At 45.6% G+C, this 12,027-nt stretch overlaps 1 non-coding gene across 1 annotated transcript; it reads right to left on the bottom strand.

The window, feature by feature from the left end:
• Nucleotides 1-4,001: 4,001 nt before the first annotated feature.
• LOC114817523 lies at nt 4,002-4,139 on the bottom strand. Its single transcript, XR_003765385.1, has one exon. It is a non-coding gene; the product is annotated as a small nucleolar RNA SNORA7 (small nucleolar RNA).
• Nucleotides 4,140-12,027: the final 7,888 nt, after the last annotated feature.

Below are 12,027 nucleotides of genomic sequence, written 5' to 3'. Positions count from 1 at the left end.
CTGCACTTTATAGAGCCCAAACTGAGTTCCGGTTATAAACATCAACTTTCATCGTGGGCTTCTTTCTAGCAAGACAAGAGATGAGTTCTTGAAAGTAAATTATTTGGAAGGATGAGGGTGAAACGGGCCTTATAGAGAACTCAGCTCAGAGACAGGAAATAACTGGTATTTTACCTGGACAAAATCCTCCAAGGGGCTTGCTTCAGCGGCTCCAATCCAAAATTTCTGTTGGGTCGAGAGTCCGAAGAGTTGAATTTCGGGCATTTGGATGGTCGGTTATTAAACTGAGATTGTTCTGGATATTGGACAAAAAAGGGTGAAAAGCAAACCCAAATTAACCCATGTCTGTTCAGGAAAGTTGAGCCCAGTTATATTCTGTTATCCAACTGTTGATAGCTGTGTGAGCCTTATCCTTGGGAATTGGGTTAATTGGTTATCGACCATGATTCCACAGAGAATGATGCCTGAAGGACCTATGTTCCGGTCACCGGAGTATGTTTTAATGTCTGATTTCCACTTTAGAAAGTAAGCTCCTGGTGGGCAGGGCACAGGTACTTCTGTTGTACCTTCTCAAGCACATCTCCTGCACGTACAGGCAGTTGGTAAATATTCATTCATTCACTCATTCATTCGGTCGTATTTATTGAGCGCTTACTATGTGAAGAGCACTGGACTAAACGCTTGGAATGTCCAATCGGGCAACAGATAGAGACAATCCCTGTCCAATGATGGGCTCACAGTCTAAACGGGGGAGACAGCAAAGCCAAACAGAACAAAACAAAAACAAGACAACCTCAACAAGATAAATAGAATCAAGGAGATATACACCCTATTAACAAAATAAATATGCTATAACTTCTATGGTTGCTGCTGCTGCTTCCGCTTCCACCATTACTATTATTACTGCTTTTTATACCACTATCATCAATCAGTGGCATTTATGAGCACTTACTGTGTACAGAGCACTGTATCAAACACCCGGGAGAGTACAATACAACAGAAGAGGTAAGTGAGCAGAACGACAGAACCTACAACGGAACGGGTAGGCCCTACTACTTCCGGTATCGCTCAGGCTCGCGATCACCCACGGACAAGGAGAACCTTGCCTTATGCCACCAGATGTATATCTGTTGCCGGATTGTACATTCCAAGCGCTTAGTGCAGTGCTCCGCACATAATAAGCGCTCGATAAATACTATCGAATGAATGAAGAATGAATATGCCGTCGAATCGTTTCCGACCCGCAGCCACACCGTGGACACGCGTCCCCGGAACGCCCCGCTCTCCATCTGCAGTGGAGCTCCCGCGGTGAGCTTACAGACTGGAGTTTACTGCTGCTATTACTTCATCCACTCCATCGTATTTATTGAGCGTTTACTATGTGCAGCGCACTGTGCTAAGCACTTCTACCTCTGCTACTGCTACTTCAATTTATACTGTTACTACTGCTATTCCTACTAATACTTGTATTACCTCTACTACTACTTGTCTACTACTACTTCTGTTACTTCTATTGTTTCTACTACTTGCACGCCTACTATTATTGCTACTTCTCCTACTATTTATGCTATTACTACCGCTATGTCTACTACTCCTACTCCTACTCCTATTACTTCTGCTTCTACCCCTCCTATTACTATTACTTGCGTTCCCATTACTGCTACGTCTCCTTCTACTATTTATGCTATTACTACCGCTACGCCTACTACTACTACGTCCGGTATTACTACTCCTACTATTCCTTCCGCTTCTCCTCTTCCTCCTATTACTTCTACTTGTACTCCTATTATTACCGCTACTTCTACTACTACTATTTACGCTATTACTACTGCTATGCCTACGACTACAGCTAGTATTACTACTCCTACTATTACTTCTACTTGTACTCCTACTATTACCGCTACTTCTACTGCTACAATTTATGCTATTACTACTGCTACGCCTAGTATTACTTCTACAGCTAGTATTACTACTCCTACTATTGCTTCTACTACCACTTAAATTTGTACTATTGCTACTGCTATTCCTACTAAGACTACTTGTATTACTATGACCACTTTTACTACTAGTACTTCTACTACTGCTTCTTTTAGTTCTATTATTTCTACTACTTCTGTTACTTCTATTATTTCTACCATTACTACTTCTCCTTCTACTATTTCTGCTATTACTACTGCCACACCTACTACTACTACAGCTAGTACTACTACTCCTACTATTAATTCTGCTTCTCCTCCTCCTATTACTTCTACTTGTACTCCTACTATTACTGCTACTTCTCCTTCTACTACTTATGCTATTACTACTGCTACGGCTACTACTACTATAGCTAGTACTACTACTACTCCTATTACTTCTACTCCTACTTGTACTCCTATTACTTTTTCTACTACTTCTATCAGTATTACTACTACTACTTCTACTTCTATTACTCCTACTATTATTTCTATTACTACTACTACTACTTTCACCCCTGCTACTTACTTCTACTCCTACTACTTTTCCTACTACTTCTATCAGTATTACTACTACTACTTCTACTATTACTCCTACTCAGAGAAGCAGTGTGGTACAGTGGAAAGAGCGCGGGCTTGGGAGTCAGAGTTCATGGGTTCGAATCCCGGCTCCGCCACTTGCCAGCTGTGTGACTTTGGGCAAGTCACTTAACTTCTCGGTGCCTCAGTTACCTCATCTGTAAAATGGGGATTAAAACCGCGAGCCCCACGTGGGACAACCTGATTACCTTGTATCCCCCAGTGCTTAGAACAGTGCTTTGCACATAGTAAGTGCTTAACAAATACCGCTATTTATTTATTTTTTATTATTTCTACCGCCTCTACTATTACTACTACTACTACTTTTACGCTTACTACTTACTTCTACTCCCACTACTTTTCCTACTACTTCTATCAATATTACTACTACTACTACTATTTCTTCTACTACTTCTACTCTTACTCCTACTATTTCTACTACTACTAGTATTACTACTACTTCTAGTCCTTCTACTTCTACTCCTACTACTTTTTTTTATTACTATCAGTATTACTTCTACTATTTCTACTTCTACTGTTAATACTACTATTATTTCTAGTACCTCTACTATTATTACTACTATTACTTCTACTCCCGCTACTTCCTCCTACTACTATTTCTACTACTTCTGTCAGTATGACTTCTACTTCTATTACTTCTACTCCTATTATTTCTTCTTCTTCTACTACTACTTCTCTTATTACTACGACGACTTCTACTCCTGCTACTATTTTTACTACTTCTACCACTATGACTGTTACTACTACCACTTCTACTCCTATTACTACTACTTCTCCTATTACTACTTCTACTATTGCTACTACTTCTCCCGATGGTACTCCTACTGTTATTTCTACTACTTCTATCAGTATTACAGTGTGGCTCAGTGGAAAGAGGCCGGGCTTGGGAGTCAGAGGACATGGGTTCTAATCCCGGCTCCGCCACTCGTCAGGTGTGTGACTCTGGGGCAAGTCATTTAACTTCTCTGTGCCTCAGTTACCCTATCTGCAAAATGGGGATTAAAAGTGTGAGCCTCACGAGGGACAACCTGATTACCTTGAATCTACCCCACTGCTTAGAACAGTGCTTGGCACATAGTAAGCGCTTAACAAATACCATAATTATTATTATTATTATTACTTCTCTTACTACTGCCCCTACCTCTACTATAACTATTACTTCCAGTATTGCTCAGGCTCACGATCGTCCACTGAGCCCCTGCGTTCTCGCAGGCTGACCAGGAAAAGCTTGTACTATGCCGTCGAATCGTTTCTGACCCACAGCCACACCCTGGGTACGTGTCTCCCGGAGCGCCCCTCTCTCCATCTGCAATTGTTCTGGTAGTGGATCCATAGTTTTCTTGGTAAAAAAAAGTGGTTTACCATGGCCACCTTCCTTGCAGAAAACTCGAGTCTCCGCCCTCGACTCTCTCCCGTGCTGCAGCTGCCCAGCATGGGTGAGTTTTGACTTGTGGCAGATGGCCTGCCACTCGCTAGCCACTGCCCAAGCTAGGAATGGGATGGAAAGGCCTCTGCGTGACCGTCCCTCCCATTGCCAAGACTGGTAGAGTACTGGAAACTCTCCAGGTGCGACCCTGAGAGGGGAATGAGAACCTAACCTGGTTTACTCCAAATTCTCACATCTGAACTGCCCATCCTTGCTGCCTGTACAGTCAGAGCTAAGAATTGGGAGAGATGCCCAGATAACACTACTAGCTTAGACTAGCTAGATAGACTAGCTTCCTATCTCCAGTTCAGAGATAGGAAGTGGCATGGTCTAGTGGAAAGAGCACAGGGTTAGGAATCGGGAGATACAGATTCTAGCCCCGGCTCGGCTCCTGTCCTGCCCCGAGATCTTGGGCAAGACGCTTCACCTTTCTGAGCCTCAGTTTCCTAAAATGGAGCTGACACCCACTCTCCCTCCCTCTTAGACTGGGAGCCCTATGCGGGACGGGGACCGGGCCCGACCCGATCATCGTATTTTTACCTCAGGTCTCGGCCTAAGAGCAAATGCGGAGTAAATGCCATAAGTGTATCGAGGGGACTTTAATTCAGCTCCAAGTGCCTAGAAGCCTCTGCCTAGCATAGCCTTCGCAAGTTCCATCCCAGACTGGAAGACCAGGTTGGGCGTCTGTTCTCTCTCGAGCTCTCCAGCAGGAAGAAGAGCATCTCTCAGCAGACAATCCATCGCGGCCTGGATCTGGGGAGCGCCATTCAGACAGAAGGCTCCCTGGCAGGAACTGAGCAGTGGACAGTGTTTCGACTCGGCACCGCTACCCCAACTCGGAGAGGCTGTTGAGGAAAAGATGCGAATGACAACATTCTGGGCACCGTCTCCTGAAGGAGAGACAGACTCTGGCCCATTTGGTTTGCATGGCTCCCACCACCATCCGAGCTCCGCTTTCCTCCTAATCAGGCAGATGGACGCTGGGAAAATATCCTCTGCCTGGGCAGGAGGTGGCACAAATGTGCTCAGGAATGAGCAGCTGATGGGGAAACTCCAAGAGCCGGGAGTGACCCGGAAATCTCCTGGAGGTCTTTTCCAAGGCCCCAGGTGGGCCAGGAAGGAAGGAAGAATCAATAACCCATTATGATGTCTCTTTCCTACTTCGCAATGTGGCTTAGTTTGTGCTGGAGGGTCTTGCCTGCGTGGGTAGGCAGAGCTGGCTACAGTGGCTAAGCAGGGGTGATAATCTTGGGAGAGGATGTCTGGTTAGTGGCATCTCTCCATTTGAAGGGGGCTTGCGATTTCTAATCTGGGTAGCCAGGGGTGGCCTTCCTCTGCTGGCAACGCTTGGCAGTTTTGGTAACCGAAATCCAGCTGGCCCACTGATAGCAACCTGCAGCTCCACTCAAGAGAGAGGAGAGGGAACCCTGTTAGGGAGGAGTCTGCTCTAATGGAAAAGACCTGGGTCTGGGAGTCAGGTGATCTGGACTCTAGTCTCAGCTCTGCTGTGTGACCCTGGATAAGTCACTTGACTTCTCTGGCCCTCAGTTTCCTCATGTGTAGAATGGCGATAAGATCCCCATTCTCACTTCCTCTTAGGTTGTGAGACAGAGACCGGGTCTGAATTGAACATCTTGTCTCTATTCTAATGCTAGGCACCTAGTAAGGATGCAATACATACCATCACTAACTAGAGTGAGGCTCTGGGTTGGGGTCCAGAGTGACTTTGGGCTAGGGGCCTTTCTTCCTCTCTCCTTAGTTTGTGCATCTGTAAAATGGGGCTCCCGATCCCTGCTCCAGTATCACCGTACCTGAGCGGTCTGGAGAAAGGAAGATACATTTCCTCAGGGCCAGTGAAATCTTCCCTAGAATCCAATACCAATGGCAGAATTTGCTCCTGGAGAACAGAGCTAATGTTCTCTGCCTGTCTTAAATTTATCAGCACCTTGGAATGTCCTGCTCAGACTTCTCTCCGATAAGCTCATCTTCTCAACCGTCACTTCCCTGCCTAAAGTCCAGGTCTCAGCCTGCTGTAGTGATGAAAATGTGTGTTCCCCCTTGATGGACCTCTCTGGCATGCGCCTTCTCTCTCTCTCTCTCTCCAGGAAGGGTCCAGAGCACCTCCTGAAGGAGTGGCTGTGGAGCTGCATAAGTGAAGGGGAAAAAAAAAACCCAACAGAAAAAAACCAGAACACCCCAACCTTCAGACTTTGCTTCTCACTAAAACCAAGGAGTCATTTTTCACCGAGAGGCGATAAGTGCGTCATTATCAGGATATGTTCCCACCATCACAGCAGCCCATCCCGGCCCCACAGATAATCTTGCCGATCTGTTTCCGACACGTCTCATCTCTCCCTCCCCCGAACCCTCCCCGGGGGCAGCCCCAAAGCTGAAATGGTTCTTTGCCTCATGAACTTTCTGAGGTCAACGGGAAGTCGCTCCATGGGGTCAGAGTATCAGACACAGGACTCTTGGGTAAATCTCACAGTGTCTTGAAGGTGGAGAGAAAGTCAGGAGGGTAACCCCTGGCTAGCCTGTTTCCGAGCTGCCTTCCTTCCTCCCCTCCATCAGGATACTTTTTTTTTTCCTTATTAGGATTATCGACACTCTCGGTGGCCAACACAGTGGTAACTGTTATAATATTACTACTACTAGTAACAATGCTCTGGAGAGTGCTTTCTCACCAACAATTTCACGTCCTCACAGACGGGGTTGCTCTGTACTTTACCCTGCCCTGTAATAAAGAAACCTGCTTAGCATAATCGTCTTTGGGAATCAGGAAGGGTCAGGGATCTTTGCCTCCATTTTGTAGATGAAGAAACTGAGGTTCTGAAAGGTCAAGTTACATGCCCAAGGTCACCCAGGAGGTCAGTGATAGAGTCTGGGCTACAGTCCATGTCTCCTGCTTTCTGGTCTTATCTCCTTTCCCCTAGAAATGTATATATATAAATATATATATATATATTTTTTTTTCTCCCTAAAATTTGATTTTGGTGTCTTCATGGGAGAGCCTCCAGCAGAGCTCTTCCTCATTAAAACCATGCTTTTCAGCTTATTTTAAAATCTCTTTTTCCACAGTAAGGCCAAATGAGAATTCCCAGATTCCCCACTTTCCCTGAGCAAGGGAATAGATGCTCCATGTGATTGTGCTTGGAACAAGCTCTGTGGTTCCTTTCTTTGCAAGAAAAACCAGCCCTGTACCATCCACTGGGTGGAAATGGACAGTGCTTGGCACATAGTAAGCCCTTAACGAATACCATTATTATTATTACCATTAATGGGAGAACTGGGGGCATATGGAGGGGACAAAGCAAGAGTCAAAGTCACATGGAACAACTGGGCCACAATTGGGAATAAATCCGGAGACCCAAGTTCAACAAATCACTCAAGCAACAGTGCTTATTGAGTGATTATTGTGTGCAGAGTACTCTATTATATTGTTGTGCTCTCTCAAGCACTTAGTACAGTGCTCTGCACACAGTAAGTGCTCAATAAATACAACTGACTGATAGAAGTAAAGGTATTTACTGAATAGCTACTGTGTGCAGAGCACTATGATCGATCAACCAACCCTATTTATTGAGCTCTTATTATTTGCCGAGAGCTGTACTGAGTGCGTGGGAGAGTACCGTGTAACAGAGTCAGTAGCCACATTTCCTGTCCACACTGAGCTAGCTCCGTAGAAGTAAAGGAGTGTATTGAGCACCTCCTGGATGCAAAACACCCCCGTTCTCCCTTAAACCATGAGCCCCATGTGGGACAAGGGCTGTGTTGGATTTGCTTATATAATATCTTCCCCAGTGCTTAGAGAAGCAGCGTGGCTCAGTGGAAAACGCGCGGGCTTGGGAGTCAGAGGTCACGGGTTCTAATCCCGGCTCTGCCGCTAGTCAGCTGTGTGACCTTGGGCAAGTCGCTTAACTTCTCTGTGCCTCAGTTACCTCATCTGTCAAATGGGGATTAAAACCGTGAGCCCCACGTGGGACAACCTGATCACCTTGTATCCCCCAGCACTTAGAGCAGTGCTTTGCACATAGTAAGCGCTTAACAAATACCACAATTTTACAATACTCGGCACTTAAAAAGTACTTAACAAATATCGCTATCATAGTACTATAGGTATTCATTCAGTATGTACTGTGCACAGAGCACTACAGTTGTAAAGGTATTCTGGGTGCAACACACTATACTAAACACTTGGGTTAATATAATAGAGTCAAAAGGCCTGATCCTGGCTCTCAAGGGGCTTTCAATACAATGGGGGAGACAGACACAGAATTACAGTCAGGGGGAAAAAGAGAAATACAACTGGTTTTACCAAGAGAATGGAAAATTGGTAAGTGAATAAATAAGTGCTGCTTATTATCATTATTAATAGCAACTACAATAATACTGATAAGAATCATTATGCACTTATGTGCCGAACACCGTGCTAAGCGTTGGAGTAGATAACCAGATAACTAGGTCAGACACAATCTCGGTCCCACATGGGGCTCAGAGACTAAGTAGGAGGGAAAACAGTCTTTTATATCCCCTTTTCGTAGATGAAGGAACCAAAGCACGGAGAAGTTCAGTGACTTGACTGAGGGCATGTAACAGGCAAGTAGCAGAGCCGGCATTAGAACCCAGGTCCTCCGACTCCCAGGCCCATGTAAAGTGCCTAAACTGATACGTACAGAATTGAGGTGATAGTTGGAGGAAATGCCCAACTGAGGAGTTCCCATCAGACTACAGTCCCTTCACATCCAAGCCACTGGGGCCAGAGGCGAGGTAGAAGCCCTACGAGAAGACGACCAGACCCCCTACATTTTCCATCCATTCCTCACTGATCACTGGCTTTAGTCCTTTCTGGCATGTTTGTGTTATTCTGACTTCATTTGTAAACTCACGTGATGGCCTGTTATATACCGGGAACAAATTATCACTCTCGTGTTAATTATTTTTATGATTACAAGATTATAAATTATTAAACAAAATCTGAAAAATGTGCTGAGATGTACCCTGAGACTGATGCAAAAAATACTTCCTTTCAGCATCAATGTTAATTAATAAATGGAGCACTGCACACCCAGAGATTACACAGCTGGCAGACATTCAAAAGACGAGAGCTGTCTGGAGTCAAACAGTCTTGCACTTGACATAATTTGTGTTTTTTCAGGAGTGCAGCGTCCTTTGATACAGAAGAAAAACACCCACGAAGGAGGGTCAGGAGAAGAGGCCAAAGGAATCTGGGAGGGTTGAGCTCGTGGAGAGATGCCACGACCACTGGGTCAGCAAAGAATCCTTTGCTCCATTTGGAGATCCAATCCCTCGGGAAAAACCTGGGGGATCTTAGGCTGTCATCAGAAAGTTGCTTGCAACTCCATCTCCCCCGACCCAGACTTCCCCAGACCCCCTGAGAAGACCTCGAATCCAGAGATGATCTGTCCTTTCCCCTTCTCAGTTTCAGATGTTCAAATTCAAACTACAAAACGTCTTCAGGGATTCATGTGCAATTCAAAGAGAGATTTTTTTTTTTTTAAAGAAGAAGAAGAGCATGCAGAAAAAAGCACAAGAAAAACAACAACAAAAAACCAACAAATTAATCCCAAAAGGGAAAATTAACATATCATAGAGAGCATTGGAAACCCTTCATTTTCTTTAAAATTTTCTCGAGGGTGCGGGTCTGTCGGAAGACAAAGCCGGTCGCCCTCCCCATTCCCCGATACTGAGGCGTCACACACATCTGGGGGAGCGTAGGCCGTTGAATGTATATATCGCTGGCCCACCGAATGCCGAATTTCCAGGGGGTTGGGGGCGAGCCGAGGACAAGCCCAGACTAATGTGGTCACTCACATCCGCCGCAATAATTAGCACCCAGAGAATGGCTTCCAGGCACACAGCTCCCAAGCTCTCCTAGTGGGAAGTGGGAGGGCGGAGGAGGATGGCTGGTTCCGGGAGGACCGGGAAAAGGGCTGTGACGCGTTTACATCTCCAAATGGGGAAAGCTAATAATAAGGATGGTAATAATAATGATGATGATATTTCTTAAGGGCTTACTCTGTGTCAAGCACTGTTCTAAGCGCTGGGGTAGATACAAGCTAATCGGGTTGGACACAGTCCCTATCGCGCCTGGGGCTCACAGTCTTCATCCCCATTTTTACAGATGGAAGCTGAGGCCGGGGGCTTTCCTGCTGAGGAGGGGTGGGGGGAAGAGGCACAGTGAAAGACGGGGGGATGAGAAGACAGTGGGAAAGATCGGGATCTCCGTGAGCTGACTCGGAGATGGATCCTCTGGAGTGGGAAGCGGCATGGCCTTCTGAAAAGGACACAGACCTGGGAGTCACAAGACCTGGATTCTAATCCTGGCTCTGTCACTTGTCCGCTGTGTGACCTTGGACCAGTAGCTTCTCTTCTTTGTCCCTCAGTTTCCTCATCTGTAAAATGGGGATTCGATACCTGTTCTCCTTACTCCCAAGACTGTGAGCCCCATGTGGGGCAGAAACTACATCTGGCCTCATTATCTTGTACCTAACCAACTCCTCGTTCAGTGCTTGGGACCTAATAAGCGCTTAATAGTGGTCACAGATATTATTATTATTAGAGTAGACAGGGAAAGACTGGAAGGAACAGGTTGCCACAGCATTGGTTTGGAGTCAAACCCATGGGAAAACAAGAGAACCAGGGAATGTGTCTACTAATTCTGGTATATTGTGTACTTTTCCAACTATTTAGTACAGTGCTCTGCACACACTAAGTGCTCAAAAAATACAATCGACTGATGGAACCAGGAGCCGCTGAGTTCTGGGTTAGACCAGGTTGGTGTGTGGCTTCAGGGTTCAGGATCACAAGCCTTCTTGGAGGAAAGGGAGTCAGAGAGTGGAAGTGAGTTATCAGTACATAGTTTTCATCATGAGGAGCCCCTCACAACTCTCCAAAGGAGCCACTTGGCCCAGCCAGGCTTCAGCATTCACCTCTTGCCATGAGCACAGATTTTTGCCTCTCTGTAAGTCATACTGAGCCCAAGTATTATTATTAATAATATGCATTAAGTGCTTACTATGTGCCAAGCACCGTCCTAAACACTAGGGTTGATAAAAGATAATCAGGTCCGGCATGGGACTCGCAATCTAAGTAGGAAGGGGAATGGGTATTGAATCCTCATTTTGCATATGAGGGAACTGAGGCACAGAGAAATTCACTGAGTTGCCCAAGGTCACACAGCTGGGAGGAGCTGGGATTCAAATTCAGGTCCTCTAACTCTCAGGCCTGTGCTCTTTCCACCATTGCACAGCTGCTTCTCAGTGTTGCCCAGAGACATGAAAATTTACCTTTCCTCTGCATCGTTTTCTAAATCAACCTGAATTGGCTTACCGATAGAGTCCCTTAGGAGTTCACCCTTGGACCCATTTACTCCACTATTTCCTTTTCTCCCCTGCTATTTCCCTTCTCTATAATCTATTTCAATGTCCGTCTCCTCCTGTAGAGAGCAAGTTCCTTGTGGGCAGGGATCACAACTACCAACTCTATTGTAGTTTACTTTCCCTAGCGCGTAGCAGTGTTCTGCACATCGTAAGCTCTCAATATATTCATTGATCGATTTACCAGAAGTTCAGAGCACTTTCTTGAGGTGCACAGAGAGTTATTATTCTTCCCATTTTACCGATGGGAAAATCGAGGTGCCGCTCCTCCCCTCCCCGCAATCCTGAAAGTCCTTCTGGGATTCCATCTCCTCCAGGAAGACTTCCCCGATCAATCTCTCAACTTCTCTCCTTAGATTCTCAACGAGTGCCACTTCGGCACTTCCGCACCCCTCAGTCACCTGTGTACTTACCCCTCACTGTGGCACTTGGAATTCAAATCCTTATACCCAGATTGCTTCCTTCTATCTGGAATTTATTTTATAGTCTCCCTCCCCGGTTCGATTATAAGCTCTTTGAGCCTAGGCCTCATATCTACCAATCAAGCAATCAATCGGTGGCATTTACTGAATGCTAACTACGTGTAGAACACTGTACTAAGCACTTGAAAGAGTACAGTAGAATTAGTCGGCATTCAAGTCTGCTCGCA

Source organism: Ornithorhynchus anatinus, chromosome 16 (genome assembly GCF_004115215.2).
Source record: "Ornithorhynchus anatinus isolate Pmale09 chromosome 16, mOrnAna1.pri.v4, whole genome shotgun sequence".
NCBI lineage: Eukaryota > Metazoa > Chordata > Mammalia > Monotremata > Ornithorhynchidae > Ornithorhynchus > Ornithorhynchus anatinus.
The sequence above is the reverse complement of the archived record's forward strand: the minus strand, read 5'-3'. Positions and strand labels throughout refer to the sequence as shown.